Genomic DNA, 16,691 nt, shown 5'->3' on the forward strand with positions numbered 1-16,691 from the left:
GCCGAGACGGGCGGATCACGAGGTCAGGAGATCGAGACCATCCTGGCTAACACGGTGAAACCCCATCTCTACTTAAAAATACAAAAAAAAACTAGCCGGGCGAGGTGGCGGGTGCCTGTAGTCCCAGCTACTCGGAGGCTGAGCCAGGAGAATGGCGTAAACCCGGGAGGCGGAGCTTGCAGTGAGCTGAGAACCGGCCACTGCACTCCAGCCTGGGGGACAGAGCGAGACTCCGTCTCAAAAAAAAAAAAAAAATGGTTCAACATAAGAACGGATATGGTTTCATACAGGAAAGACATCAAGGAAGATATATTTGTACCCCAGACTGCCAAAAAGAAGAATAAACCCCAGGAGGTACCTTCGCAGTGTAGGAAATGGAGAGACTGTGGAGTCTGATGTTGTTGAAGGAGAAAAGGGCACATGTTATAGGTCCTGGTGGTCTTCCAGTTCAAGGCAGTAAATATGCAGCAGACCGTAACCCTTATAGATGCTATCCATGTCATAGGGGTCCTCCACCCAATTACCAGCAAAAATTACAGGAATAGTGAGAGTAGGGGAAAGAACGAGGGACAGGAGAGGGCTCCTGAAGGCCAGGCTCAACCACGCTGGCCCTACCGCAGGCGACGGTTCCCACCTTCCTACATGCGGAGACCCTATGGGCGTGGGCCACGGTATTCCAACCTTCCTGTACAGGGAGAAGTGATGGAGAATGCTGACAACCAGAGTGCGGGAGAACAAGGTAGATCCGTGCGGCAGAGTATGTATCAGGGATATAGACCACGATTCCGCAGGGGCCCTCCTTGCCAAAGACAGCCTAGAGAGGACGGCAATGAAGAGGATAAAGAAAATCAAAGAGGTGAGACCCAAGGTCAGCAGCCACCTCAACGTCGGTACCGCCGCAACTTCAATTACCGATGCAGATGCCCAGAAAACCCTAAACCGACCGGGCATGGTGGCTCATGCCTGTAATCCCAGCACTTTGGGAGGCCGAGGTGGGTGGATGACCTGGGGTCAGGAATTCGAGACCAGCCTGGCCAATATGGTGAAACCCTGTCTCTACTAAAAATACAAAAATTAGCCAGGCATGGTGACAGGCCCCTGTATGTAGTTCCAGCTACTCGCAAGGCTGAGGTAGGAGGATCGCCTGAACTCCGGAGGCAGAGGTTGCAGTGAGCAGGGGTCGCGCCATCGCACGCCAGCCTGGGGGACAAGAGCGAGGATCCGTCTCAAAAAAAAAAAAAAGAAAAAGAAAAACAGAAAAGAAAACCCTAAACCACAAGATGGCAAAGAGACAAAAGCAACCGATCCACCAGCTGAGAATTCGTCAGCTCCCGAGGCTGTGTAGGGCGGGGCTGAGTAAATGCCGACTTACCATCTCTACCATCACCCAGTTTAGTCATCCAACAAGAAGAAATATCAAATTCCAGCAATAAGAAATGAACAAAAGATTGGAGCTGAAGACCTTAAGTGCTTGCTTTTTGCCCGTTGACCAGATAAATAGAACTATCTGTATTATCTAAGCAGCATGGGGTTTTTATTATTTTTACCTAAAGACGTCTCTTTTTGGTCATAACAAATGTGTTTGTTTTTTTTTAGAGCCTGTTTTTTTCTCAATACGCCTTTAAAGGTTTTTAAATTGTTTCCTCTCTGGTCAGGTTGAGATTTTTAATAACTTCATTTTTAATTTGTAATAAAAGTTTACAACTTGATGTTTTCAAAAACGCCAACAAACTGCAAGCACCTGTTAATAAAGGTCTTAACTAATAATAATAAAGAGCCAATGGGATTACTTTGTACAGAGAATAAAAATCTGAATGAAACCAGAATGAAAATCTAATCTGTTCCATACTTCCTGAAGTAGCAAATTCAATGGAACTGACCAGAACCATACAGAATCTATCAAATCAAACTTTAAAGGGGATTCCAAAAAATCTCCATCTTGTAGTTCACATACCTGCCAGCTCGCTTCCATTAGTCTTTTGAGAATGGCCAGCTAGACTGACAGAAAGCCCAGGACTGAGGGGTTTCCTGGACTTTCAGTGCTAAGATCGGAACATTTGGGTACCCAGTTTCACCCCCACCAAAATCCCTTCTAAAATTCTTAGACATAAGACTCATTTCATTTGGAAAGTAAAAATTAACAGCAGAAATGAAGAGGAAAGAGAGAAACTCTGGCATTCTTTGGTATCCATAATGTGGAACGAAATACATTCCAAGAGGTAGAATACATTTCAATTGAGTTCTCATACTCACAACTCCAAACCTGTGTCCTATTACAGTGATGTGGCTTTCAGGCAGAATGCAAGGGATTTTCTTCAAATCCCTTCAACCTCCAAATCAATCACTTGGCAAATGTCTAGTGAGGTCCTACCATGTGCCACACTGAGGATCAAGTGTTGGGATCCAGAGATGAAAATGTACCAGCCTGGCCTGGGGAGATGATCACAGGCTAGAGGCCAAGCAGAGTGGATGTACTGGGTAACAACCATATCTCACATGATGTAATTAATATAAGTAGAGCTCCCAGCTTCTAGGAGCCTGACCATGCATTATCTCTCATTCTCAAAACTACACCTGAAGGTAGGTGTTATTATCCTCATTTTAAAGATTAAAAATAAAACCAAAACTGAAGCCCAAAGAGGTTATAGAACTTGCCCAAGACCCCCCCCCACCCAGCTAATAGTGGCAGCAAGTGGGTGTAAACCAAGATTTTGAGCAAGAACCAACTGATTCCAACAGGTCTGCCTTTTCTGCTATTCCTATGACCCTTTTGACATGATCAGGGTTAATAAGATCAAGGCCATCCAGATTTCTGACCTTACCCCAGCTTGTCTTAGCCCTTCATCAAAGAGCACCCTACCTATACCCTGAGCTGACAACAAAATTGCCAGGTTTTCAACATTCATGCTATGGTAGGGGCAGGAAGGGGGTGGGAAAAGCTAGATCTTATTGAGGTTTAACTAGTGGACACTTGAAAACTGCTGTTAGGGGTTGGATTGAGATGACATCTACAGAAGAAAACATTGGCGAAAAGCTTCATGACATTGGATTTGGCAATGGTTTCTTGGATAAGACATAAAAGGCACAGGCAACAAAAGCCAAAATAGACAAATTGGGCTTTGTCAAAACGAAAAACTTTTGTGCATTAAAAGACACTCTCAACAGAGTAAGAAGGCAACTCAGACAATGGGATAAAATATCCGCAAATCACGTATCTGATAAGGCATTAATATCCAGAATTTATAGAGAACTCATAAAACTCAACAACAATAACAAAACAACCCAATTCAAAAATAGGCAAAGTGCTAGAATAGACATTTCTCCAAAGAAGATATATCAATAGCCAATAAGGACATGAAATGCTGCTAAACATTACTAATTATTAGGCAAATACAAACCAAAATCACAATGAGATATCATCTCACACCCGTTAGAATGGATATTGTTTTAAACCCAGAAAATGACACATTAGGAAAAGGATGTGGAGAAATGAGAATCCCTGTGCATTGCTGGTGGGAATGCAAAATGATGCAGGTGCGATGGAACATAGTACAGCACTCCCTCAAGAAATTAAAAACAGAATTGCCATATGATCCAACAATTCCACTTTTGGCTATATTCCCAAAATAATTGAAAGGAGAAAGATATATTGATACAACATGTTCATAGCAGCACCATTCACAATACCCAAAAAATAGAAGCAACCGGAGTGCCTATCAACAGATGAATAAATAAAGAAAACATGCTATATTCATAAATGGAATAGTATTCAGCCTTAAAAGAGAAGGAAATTCTGACACGTGCTTCAACATAGATGAACCTTGAAAACATGCTAAGTGAAATAAGGCAATCGCAAAAAGACAAATATTATATGATCCCACTTGTGTGAGTAGTCAAGTTCATGGAGACAGAAAGTAGAATGGTGGTTGCCTAGGGCTGATGGAAGTTGGGGAATGAGGAAATGTTGTTTAATGGGTACAGAATTTTAGTTTGGGATGATAAAGTTCTGGAGATGGGTAGTGGTTAGTGGTGATGGTGGCACCACAAAGTGAATGAACTCAATGCCATTGGACTATAACTTACAAATGGTTACACTAGTAAATGTTATGTTATGAATATTTTACCACAATAAAATAAAGAAAGACGGGCCAGACATGGTGGCTCGCACCTATAATCCCAGTGCTTTGGGAGGCTGAGGCAAGATAAATGCTTGAGGCCAGAGTTCAAGACCAGCTTGAGCAACATAGTGAGATGCCCATCTCTACAAAAAATAAATAAATAAGAAAAGATGGTATGCAGAGCATATGCATCCAGTAACTGTAAATCCCCACCCCCAACACATTCCATTTCATATGCTTTTAAAAAATCTATTAGATGACGCATTGTTGTTTAATAGGTATACAGTTTCAGTTTTGCAAGATGAAAGTTCTGCGGATGGTTATTGGTGATGGTTGCACAACAATGTGAATGTACTTGACACTATTAAACCATACACTTAAGTGCTTAAGGTGGTAAACTTTATACTACATGTATTTTACCAATTAAAAAATGTTTTAATTCATTAGAAGTCTAGAAAGCAAGAACGATTGCTACCAACCCACCGGAAATGATGAGGAGTTTCTGAATGATAGAGAATAGATAGGAATGGACTGAAGGAGAAACAGGAATAAAGGAGCCTTGCTGGAAATACAAGAATTCCTGCTGCGAAAAAGGATCAAGGAGGAGGAGGAGTGATTTTCCGGGAAATTAACTGGGGCACAGTCTCTGACAGTGGTTCTCAGACTTGAATGGGCATCAGTATCACCTGAAGGGATGGTTAAAGCACAGATTGCTGTGCCCCAGCCCAGAGTTTCTGATCCAGCTGGTCTGTGGTGGAGCCTGAGAATTTGCATTTCTAATAAGTTCCCTGGTGGTGCTGATGCAGCTGATTCAGAGACCAAGATTTGAGAACCACTTTGAGAAGCTGCTGGACCTGCAACCCTTCTTTCTCCTTCATGTGCCATGACAGACAGAGAGCAGCATCTCTCCCAGGTGGAAGTGCTGAGTATAGATACAGAGGTCCCAGGTTCCTAGAAAATTCAAGGGGTAGAAGACAAGGAATCCTCATACCAGAGAAAAACTACCAACATGCAGCCTGTCCTCCCCCATGATGATGGGAGGCATTTACTTGGACCATATCTACAATAATCATAAGCTTAACAGAGATTTCTAAAGTCAAAGAAGAGTAGGCAGCCAGGAGTAGCCAAATATTTAAGGAAAGTCAACATCAGAGAAGAGCACCAATATCAAGAAAGAAAATTAACACACAAGGAAGTAGAATTAAGATGATTAAATATGTACAACTAATACTTTCAGACTCTAGAGGCACACATATACACACACACAAGGAAGAAGAAGGAGGAGGAGGAGAAGGAAAAGGAAAAGAGACTATTATACACACACAGAGATTTGAATTTTTTTAGACATAACATATATATATATATGCACTAACATTAACAAGACAGCTCAGTGAATGTTTGTTTACACTCTATATACTCTTGACATGACCATCCCAATCAAGATAAAGAATATATCCAGCCCTCCCAAAGGCTTCTTTCCCAAATAAAAACTGCCAAAGATAAACACTATTTTGCCTTTCCTCACCATTTATCTGTTTTGCCTGTTTTTGAACCTCATATAAGTGAAATCAGAGATCACGTACACTTTCATGTCTAGCTTCTTTTGCTCATCTGTGAGATTGGTCCACTTTATTGTGCATAGCAGGAGTTTGTCCTTTTTCATTAATATGTAGTATTCCATTGATGAGCATATCACAGTTTATCTTTTGTCTCTACTGTTAATGGATATTTGCATTGTTTCCAGTTTGGCTCTTATAAATGATGCAGCTAAGAATGTTCAAATACATGTCTTTTGCCAAACATTAGAACTCATTTGTCTTGGGTATTTGTCATGTGACATTGTTTGGACATAAGATTTATTTTTGCTAAACTTTAGTAAATGCTGTCCAATAATTGACCAAAATGGCTGTATCCACCATTAAGGCATAAGGATCCCCGTTTGTTCTATATCATTGCCAACACTAGATATTATAATGCTTTCAATGACAAGTAATGGGGGAGATATCATGTGCTTTCAAATTGCTTAGCCTAATGTATAATGATGTTGAACACCTTTTCATTTGCTTCTTAACTATTTGGATGTTCTTCTCTGTGAAGTAATCTTTACAGTTTTTGGCCTATTTTTGAATTAGATGGTATTCCTAATGATTTGTAAGAGTTCTTTATATATTCTGATTATGAGTCCTCTGTCAGATATATGTGTATTGCTAATAGCCCTTATCAGTCTGTGGCTTGCCTTTTCACTCTGTTAATTGTGCCTTTTGATGAATGGAAGTTATTCATTTTACTTATCTATTTTTATTGATATGTAGTAGTTGTACATGTTCTGAGGGTACATATGATATTTTCATACCTGCACACAATGTGTTATGATCAAACCAGTGTAATTAGGATACCCATCACGTCAAATATTTATCTTTCCTTCCTGTTGGGAACATTACAATTCTTCTAGCTATTGTGAAAAATATACAAGAAACTACTGTTAACTATAATTTCCCTACTTACTATCAAATACTAAAACCTATTTCTTCTCTTTAACCATAAGAGGTTATTCATTTTATTTTATTTTATAATTTTTATTTATTTATTTATTGAGACAGGGTCTTGCTCTGTTACCCAAGCTGGAGTGCAGTGGCACAATCTCTGCTCACTGCAACCTCTGACCCCGGCTCAAGCAATTCTCATTCTTCAGCCTCGCAAGTAGCCGGGATTACAGCCCTGCACCACTATGCTTGGCTCATTTTTCTATTTTTAGTAGAAACAGGGTTTTGCAATGTTGGCCAGGCTGGTCTTGAACTCCTGGCCTTAAGTTATCCACTCACCTTGGCTTCCCAAAGTGCTGGAATTACAGGCGTGTGCCACCACACCCAGCCAGAAGTTATTCATTTTAATGAAGTCCAACTTATCAAGCTTTTCTTTCATGACTTATACTTTTTTGTATCCTATTTTTAAATCTTTGCTTACCTCAAGATCATGAGGATATCCTGTTATGTTGCCCTTTAGAATCTTCATTATTTTATCCCTTTTATGTCTATGATTCATTACGACTTTTTGTGTATGGTATGAAAGATCTAGCTTTCTTCTTTCTTTTTTTATGGATATCCAGTTGACCCAGCACCATTTAGTGAAAAGTTGACACTTTCTCCACTGACTTGCTGTAGAATATTTGTCATAAATCCAATGACCATTTATGGCTGGTATCATTGCTGGACTCTCTATTCTATTTCCTTTGTCTACTCATTTATCCATGTACCAAACTATCTTAATTGCTATAGCTTTATAAGTTGTTATCAGATGTTAGAAGTCCTCTGTTCATCTTCTTCTATTGCCTTGGCTCTTCTAGGTCCTTTGCTTTCACATAAATTTTATTTATTTATTTATTTATTGAGACAAGGTCTCACTCTGTCACCTATGCTGAAGTGCAGTGGCATGAACACAGCCCACTGCAGCCTCAATCTACTGGGCTCAAGGGATCCTCCTGCCTCAGCCTCCCATGTAGCTGGGACCACAGGTATGTGCCACTAAGGTTGGCTAATTTTTTGACTTTTTTTTTGTAGAAATGAGGTACTACTTTGTTGCCCAGGCTGATCTCGAACTCCTGGGCTCAAGAATCCTCCCACCTCAGCCTCCCAAAATGTTGGGATTACAGGAATGAGCCACTGCACACAGCTTCACATATATTTTAAAATAAACTTGTCAATTCCACTTTAAAAAAAATTTGCTGAAATTTTTATTGAGTTTGCATTAAAACTGCAGATCAATTTAAAGTAAATTAATATCTTATCAATATTGTGTCTTCCAATCCATGAACATGATTTATCTCTCAGTTTATTTTAGTCTTCTTTACTTTCTCTCAGCAATGTTTGATGGTTGTCAGTGTACTGGTCTTTGAAATATTTCATTAGATTTATTCCTAAATATTTTGTGGCTTCTGTTGTTATTGTTAATGGTATTTAAAATATTTTATTTTCTAGTTTTTTATTGCTAGTGTGTATAATACATGTACAAATGAATTTTGTATATTGACCTTGCATTCACTTCCTTTGCTAAATTTACTTATCAAATACTTTATAAATTTCACATTTTCTTCATATTAAAACATATAATCTGCAAATAAGTTTTATTTCTTCCTTTTCAAGAGTCATAACTTTTTAAAACCCAATTAAGTATAATGTATAAGTAACAAACTTCACCAATTTTAAGTATACAGCTAAAGGAGTTTTGTCAAAGGTGTACAGTCATGTAACCACCACAATCAAGCTATAGAAAATTTCTATCTCCCAAAAAGTTCTCCTAGTACCTTTCTGCAAAAACGACTAGAGAAAAAGTCATCTTGCTAGCCCTTTCCTGAACGCAGAGGGAAAAGCTTGAGTTAATTAGCACGAGGTTGCAGAATATAGGTCAGCTAGGTTCTCCTGAAGAGGGAGGGTGGCAGGCCAAGATTCTCCATGAAGTTGTTTCCCAATCCTGGTTGCACACTAAAACCAATAGGAGGACTCTCTTAAAATACCACTCCCCGGGCCCAGCCCTTAGAGAGTCTGATTTACTTGATCTGTGATGGAGTCCAAACATTGGGTACCTTTTAAAAGCCCCTCAAGATAATCCTCATGTGCAACCAAGGCTGAGAACTATTCGACTTTAGAGGAAGTTAATTTTTGCAGGTGGATGGTAGCTTTTTTAAATGGCAAAAAGTCTATAACAGCGAGTTGCAGTCGCTCACGCCTGTAATCCCAGCACTTATCACTTGAGCTCGGGGATTCAAGACCAGCCTGGGCAACATTGTGAAACCCCATTTCTAAAAAAAAAAAAAAAAAAAAAAAAAAAACATTTTTGCTTAATTATCTGGGTGTAGTGGTACACATGTCTGTAGTCCCAGCTACACTGGAAGCTGAAGCAGAAGGACCACTTGAGCCAGAGCGGTCAAGGTTGCAGTGAGCCATGATCATGCCACTGCACCCCAGCCCGGGTGACAAAGTAAGACCCAGTAAAAAATAATAAAAATAAACTGGCCAGGCAAGGTGGCTTATACCTGTAATCCCAGCACGTTGGGAGGCCGAGATGGGCGGATCACTTGAGGCCAGGACGTCAGGATTTCGAGACCAGCCTGGACAACACAGCAAAACCCCATCTCTACTAAAAATACAAAAATTAGCCAGCTGTAGTGGTGCATGCCTGTAGTCCCAGCTACTCGGGAGGCAGAGATAGGAGGATCACTTCAATCAGGGAGGCAAAGGTTGCAGGGAGCCAAGATCGTGCCACTGCACTCCAGCCTGGGCAACAGAGCGAGACTCCATCTCAAAAACAAACCAAAACCAAAACACTATATAAGTGTCACAAAAGGAAATTACTCAAAACGAAAAGAATCAGTAATGATCCTATCAGTCTTGCACAGCAAATATTCTCAAGGCTTTGTCCACATGCAGACATATTTTTACACAATTGTATTCATGTGGCAATGTAACTTAGCTTTTACTTTTTCAGTTACCATTTATTATAAACGTCTTGTTTATATCCCTATACAGGGAGGCAGTTTAGGGTCATGATTCTGAGTGTAGGCTTTGGAGTTAGATAAACCTAGGTTAAAATCTCAGATATTTCACATATGACTAGTGAGTCTTGAGCCAGCTCCTTCATGTATCTGAACTTCAGAGACTCCAGCTGTGAGATAGGAATAATAGTACCTCCTTTATAGGTTCATTCTGAAGATGGATGTTTGTAAAGGCACAGCAGCAAAACAACTGGCACTCTTCGGGCTTTCAATGAATGGCAACTGGGTTGGTTTGTTTGTTGGTTTTTTTGAGACGGGATCCCACTCTGTTTCCCAGGCTGGAGTGCAGTGGTGCGATCATAGCTCACTGTAGCCTTGACCTCCTGGGCTCAAGTGATCCTTCCATCTTTGTCTCCTGCGTAGCTGGGACCACAGGTGCACACCATCAGGCGCAGCTAACATTTTCATTTTTTGTAGAAACAAGACTTTCTCTATGTTACCCAAGCTGGTCTTGAACTCCTAGGCTCAAGCAATCCTCCCACTTCAGCCTCCCAAAGTGCCGAGATTACAGGTGTGAGCCACCGTGCCCAGCAGCAGTTATTGTCATTGGACCAAGTAGTTATCCACTGAAAAAAGCGTTCTTGTACCAGGTGGTATGCGACCATCAAGCCAGGAAGGTCACTGCAAACAGACCAAGGGGCTGAAAGAGGAAGGAAAGAATCTCATTCATGCTCAGCAACTGGGACTCAGGGACGCTCAGGAAGAGACTTGCAGAAGGCCGCATACACAATGTGTGTGTTTGTGCATGTGTGTACACATTTGTGTAAGCTCTAAAGATCTGGGAGTCTAGGCAGGTATGGGGTGAAGTTACCACATTTGAGCATAATTCTGGAAAAGGAGAATTCCAGACGGTCCCCACGTCACCTGTTTCAATGGCCACACAACATAGCAACAAGAGCCGTAAAGAATGAAATGCAGAGCCCAGTTAAAGATATTCTCTTATTTTCTCTCCTGAGTCTTCAAAGGAGTCCTTGGGAAATATGCCTGGAGGGCCAAGACTTATCAGGAGGTCAGACTCTGAAGACGAAAGAAAAGCATTCTTGTATCAGGTGGTATGCGACTATCAGACCATTTAATCTGACTGTTTAAAAAAATGATATAGGCTGGGTGCAGTGGCTTCTGCCTGTAATCCCAGCACTTTGGGAGGCCAAGGCAGGCGGATCACAAGGTCAGGAGATGGAGACCATCCTGGCTAACACAGTGAAACCCTGTCTTTGCTAAAAATACAAAAAATAAGCTGGGTGTGGTGGCACACGCCTGTAGTCCCAGCTACTCGGGAGGCTGAGGCAGGAGAATCACTTCAACCTGCGAGGCGGAAGTTGCAGTGAGCCAAGATCGCACCACTGCACTCCAGCCTGGGCAACAAAGAAAGACTCCGTCTCAAAAAAAAAAAAATATATATATATATATATACACACACACATATATATATAAATTTATAGAGAAGCACTATTCCAGGCACTTTAATGAACACAATTAAATAATTTAATCCTCATAACAATCCTATAAAATAGGTACTGCTATTATCCCCATTTTACACGTAAGGAAACTGAGGCTAAGTAAACTTGTCCAAGGTGATACAATAAATGGTAGAATCAGAACTGAAAACCCACAGATCATGTTCTTAATCACTATTGCACCCCAAGCAGATGAAGTGGGACATATTAATTATATTATAATTAATGTTGAATGGTCTTCATGAAGATACCATGTCATAATTTGCTCAACCATTCCCTTTTGATTTAGTATTTTCCACTTTTAACTTTAATAAACATCTCACACATGTGGCTTTTCACTTGTGTCGAATTATCTCCTTAGGATGGTTTCCTGTGAGTGGCATTCCTTGTCTGAGGGGATAAATCACTTTATAGTTGTTGTTACATGTGGTTGTAGTGTTTTCCAAATAGGCTGCAGTTTACACTGCCACTAGCAGGTAAACGTATATTACTTTCACCACCACCTTGAGCAGTGTGGGTGGAATTATTTGTATAAATAAATATACATTTATAAAAATATTTGTTTAGTGAAATAGCTACAAGGTTGGAAATGTGCAGCATCACTAGTGCTAGTCAGCTTTTGCTGTGCTTCCAGGAGGTCTTCTTTATTTGAGGCCTCTTTATTCAGCACATCAGCTCACCTGAATCTCGGCCATCATCCTCCATCAGGCCAGGCCCTGGACTTCCAAACTGTCTGAAATTTTTGAGAGGTGAGGGGCCTACACTTTTGGCCTTTGGTGTATAGCCTGCACTTAATGCCACAAGACATTGGCTAGGATTTCTTTTCCACTTGACCAGATGGCTTTCCTGCAGGAAACTGTAATGATTTAGAAGCCTAGATAGCTGCCCTCCTGGTCTAGGGTAGGTCCTGAGAGTTTAGCATATTCCCAGGTGTGGTTAACGCTGATGGTCTGCCGTTCACACTTTGAGTAACAAGAACCTAAGACACCTTTATTCCTTAGAAAAATCAGACAGCGAACAAAGTCCAGAAAGTCCCCGTTATAACTCACTAATTCCAGCTCTGCCACTGACAGGCTTTAGGAACTTCGTCCAGTCATACCCTCTTTAAGTCTCGGTTTCCTCATCTGTAAAATGAAGAGATAAGGCTAGATGCTCCCTGAGTCCCTTCTGTGATTTTCATTTCCATCTTGGAATTCGTTAGCCCATTCATATTAGTTCTACGTAATATTCATTCCACAAATAAAAGGATGAACACAAGCACCCTTGTAAGCACTGGGAGTACCAGGATGAGCAAGCTAGACCTAGTCCTTGCTTTTGTGGAAATTCAAGTCTAGTGGGAAAGACAGCTAAATCAGAGTTGGAATATAGTTTGGTAAGTATTTTGGTAGAAAAACCTCAGGATGCGAGGAAGCAAATGAAGACAGATCTCACTCAGACCAGTGGGAATCAGAGAAGGCTTCCCAAAGGGATCGTTCCTAAGCTGACACCCCAAGGAGGAGAGATGTGATGAAGGCGAAGTTGGGCAAAGGAAGTGGGACATGTTGCAGGCAGAGAGAACCTTACCAAAATTGGGATGCAATAGTTCCAAACTCAAGACCGGGCATGGTGGCTCATGCCTGTAATCCTAGCACTTTGGGAGTCTGAGGCGGGTGGATCACCTGAGTTAGGGAGTTCGAAACCAGCCTGGGCAACATGGTGATACCTCATCTCCACAAAAAATATAAAAACTTAGCTGGGTGTAGGGGCACACACCTGTGGTCCCAGCTACTTGGGAGGCTGAGGTGGGAGGATTGCTTGAGCCTGGGAGGTGGAGGTTGCAGTGAGCCCTGATTCTACCACTGCACTCCAGCTTGGGTGACAGAGTGAGACCCTGCCTTAAAAAAAGAAAAAAAAAAAAGTTTTGAATTCAGAACTTCCCCCTCTGACTGCAACTCTTTACTCCAACTTTTCTCCAGATTGTCATCTCTTCTTTTGTTGATTCATTGTTCTCTCCATTCCATGAACTTAAGTAGAGGGTCTACATGTCACACACTCTCCTACGGAGCAGGGAGAGACTATCAAGGTGAGTAATACCAGACCTCATGCTTAAAAAGACATGTCAGCTGGCAATTCCCATACAATGTCATAACTCTAATAACACAGGTGGTACTGGGTGTGAGTGTAGAGGGCGTGTGTGCAAGTGCACTCAGGAAAAAGCACCTAGGAAAATAACTGAAATTGTGTGGGCAGGATCAACAGGACTTTAGACTCTTTGCCAGGATGGAAGAGGACTGACTTTTGCTTAGTGACATTGTGGCCTTCTGTGGACGCACTTTGTGGCTCACCAGCCCCTTACCTTAATGTACGTGAATTTAACAAACCAGGCCACGGACAGTGCTATAACTGAACAGTAGAGGGCACAAAGAGACTGTGTGCTTGACACAAACTGTCCCATACTTGCCAATCCAAAAGGAAACACTGTCAAGAAGACTCTGAAAGAAAGATGAGGAAACAGTTGAGGCCCAGAGAGGGGAAGGATCACAGAGCTGATCCCCAGCACAGCAAGCATGTTCCACCAGGCGCCTGCAGTTTACTCTGTCACGTTGTCAATTTTCCAAAACTCTAAATTCATGTACTCCAGAATGATCCTAGAAGCACTATTCTTTTTCCTTTTAGTCCTTCTTTCCATTTCTTTCTTTATTTTTATTTGGGGAGGTAGGGGAGCCATGATGTAGAGGCATATTTCTGTTTATAAATCTCTTGCAAGTACAGTACAGTATAACACTGAGCTGTGTGCTGTCTTTCTTCCTAAATCCTTAATTGGAGTCAAGTTCCCCGGGGAAAATACAATGGTGCAGAGCATGGGCTCTGGATAAATCTACATAAGTTTTGCCTCTTCTTGGTATGATGTAGGATGCATTTCTTCTTTTTTTTTTTTTTTTTTTTTTTTTTTGAGACAGAGTCTTGCTCTGTCACCTAGACTGGAGTGCAGTGGTGCGATCTTGGCTCACTGCAAACTCTGCCTCCTGGGTTCACGCCATTCTCCTGCCTCAGCCTCCCGAGTAGCTGGGACTACAGGCACCCGCCATCACGCCCAGCTAATTTTTTGTATTTTTAGTAGAGACGGGGTTTCATTGTGTTAGCCAGGATGGTCTCAATCTCCTGACCTCGTGATCCACCCGCCTCGGCCTCCCAAAGCGCTGGGATTACAGGTGTGAGCCACTGCGCCCTTGGATGCATTTCTTAATCGTCTCAAGTCTCTGGATCTTAATCTGTAAAACTGGGAATTGTTCACACATATACCTCACAAGGCCATCAGGGTTAAGTGCATTGATGCAATTAAGTGCGTTGATGCAAATTTGCTCTTAATAGTTCCTGGCAAGGAGCACTTGCTCCATCCAAGTGTTCTCTTATTCTCAGTCTCCTGGCTGAACAGCACTGGTCAGCCTCCCTGCACTATGAGGAGTCCAGCCCTTGCAGTCAGCAAGTTTGTCTGGTTTCAAGTCCCAATGCTACCATGTCACTTACAGGCTGTGTGATCTTGAACAAGTTCCTACTCTGCCCTGGGCCACAGTTTCCTCATTCTTCAAACAAGGGTGATAAGGTCACTAGTATTACTACTGATGCTCCTCAACCTATGAGGCAGTTACATCCTAGCGAACTCATTGTAAGTTGAAAATATACTAAGTCAAAACTACCTTTAATACACCTAACCTACTGAACATCATACCTTAGCCCCGTCTCCCTTAAACGTGCTTGAAACACTTACATTAGCCTACTGTTGGGCAAAATCATCTAACACAAAGCTTGTTTTATAATGAAGTATTGGTATCTCTTACTGATGTTCAGCTGAATGTGTATTGCTTTCACACCACTGTAAAGTTGAAAGTTGTAACGTGAACCCTCTGCACTACTTCTTCCGTTGCAGAAAGAATTCCTTTCGACTCAGTTCAACACACATTTTCTGATGCCCTAATATGCCTTAGGCCCAGTGCTGGGACCTAGAGAGAAAGAGACAGATGTTTGAGGAATCCAGAGGTCAGGTAGACTAGGCATGCTGGTGGTCATGTTACCAGAGACTACGACGAATACAAGAGAAGGAGAAGTTATGGGGCTCCAGGAAGTCTTCCTGGAAGAAGTAAAACACTCAGTTGGCTTTTGAAGGATGAACAGGAGTTTGCCAGACTCCTTTAAAGTGTACTTTTTCTTATTCTCAATCTCCTGGCTGAACAGCACTGGTCAGCCTCCTTGCACTGACCTTTTCATCCCTGTTTGAGGAATGAGGAAACTGTGGCCCAGGGCAGAGAAGGAACTTACTCAAGATCATGTCCTTCTTTAAAGTCAATGCAGATGGTTTGTGGAATTATGAGCCCTGAATGGGAGGTCTGTGGCACATACCAGCTAGAGCTTTTCTTCAGTTGTAACCTTGGGGCCCTGAAGCCCATTAATCCAACAAGTCTTCCTCTTTTTTCCCAAACACCCCTCTGGATGGAGGCAGGGGAGCCTTGGCAGGCTGGTGAATTAAACCTGCTTTAGAAGGAAGGAAGCCTTAATTATGGTGTTTGGGAGATGGCAGGAGGCACCCAGACCACACAGATCACCTAGAGGCTGGGTCACCCTGTCTGGCACCTGTCCCAGGGGAGCATCCTATGGCTAAAAGTTCTCTGCATCTCTCTGCCTCCCACTGGACTGGGCATGTCAATCCCAGCCTCTACCGCCTTGAGTGTAGCCATACCAGGGGGCCTCTAGCCTCCCATGAAGCTGTGAACTCTGCAGGAGGTGGGTGCCATGTCTGAGTTCTTTTCTGTAACCTCAGCTCCTGGCACAGAGCCTGGCTGAGAGGACCTCACTCAGTAAATGTTTGCTGAATTGAATTGAACTGAGCCCAGAATTCTTGACTCTTTCCAGTCAATGTTTTTGTTTTCCTGTCTTGGCAGGAGCAGAGGGAACAAAGAGGTAGCTGGAGAGTGTGTAATGAGGGGATTATTTAGAGAGACCTGAACAGGGTTAAAGGAAACCATAGCGAAACACCCAGAGACCAGCCACTGCAGGAAGCCATAACCACCCCTAGGCCTGCAGGGGAGAAGAAGAGGAGCTGGTGAAGGATTTGGCAAGAGCTGCAGCCAGGAGAGAGGACCTGCTTGACAGGCATCATGGATGCAGCCATTGCCAAACCACAGCCTGCAGAGAGGGGCCAGGAGACTCCATATCCACCCTGTCTCTCCTCCTTCCCAGCTTCTGCTAGGGTCTCCCACTGGTGGAACCCAATGAAAGCCAGAGGCCAAAGAAGCCCAGATGTCCCAGGCCACAGAATGCAGCTGTGCAGGCACAGGGCAGAGTGATTAGAAGTAGAGAGCACATCTGGATGGGCAAGGGAGAATAGCCAGCCCCAGAGGCTTTCCCCAGATTATGGTCTCCATCACAGGGCATCAGAACTACTTCAGGAGCTTGTTTCAAAACCAGACTTCCTGGGCTCCAACCCAGACCTACTAAATCAAAATACCTATGAGGCTTGAGAATCCATATTTGTAGGACATTTCCCCAGCTGATTCTAATTTACATGCATTTTTGATAACCACTACCTTGAAT

At 42.3% G+C, this 16,691-nt stretch overlaps 1 protein-coding gene and 1 pseudogene across 1 annotated transcript in view; both read left to right on the top strand.

Annotated features, from left to right (window-relative positions):
- The window catches only part of PTPN3 (protein tyrosine phosphatase non-receptor type 3), a 161,181-nt gene that overhangs the window by 4,614 nt on the left and 139,876 nt on the right, over window positions 1-16,691 (top strand). The gene's annotated exons all lie outside the window — the stretch shown is intronic.
- On the top strand, window positions 193-1,046 carry LOC117098857 (annotated as a pseudogene).

Source organism: Trachypithecus francoisi, unplaced genomic scaffold (assembly GCF_009764315.1).
Source record: "Trachypithecus francoisi isolate TF-2019V2 unplaced genomic scaffold, Tfra_2.0 Lachesis_group16, whole genome shotgun sequence".
Taxonomy (NCBI): domain Eukaryota; kingdom Metazoa; phylum Chordata; class Mammalia; order Primates; family Cercopithecidae; genus Trachypithecus; species Trachypithecus francoisi.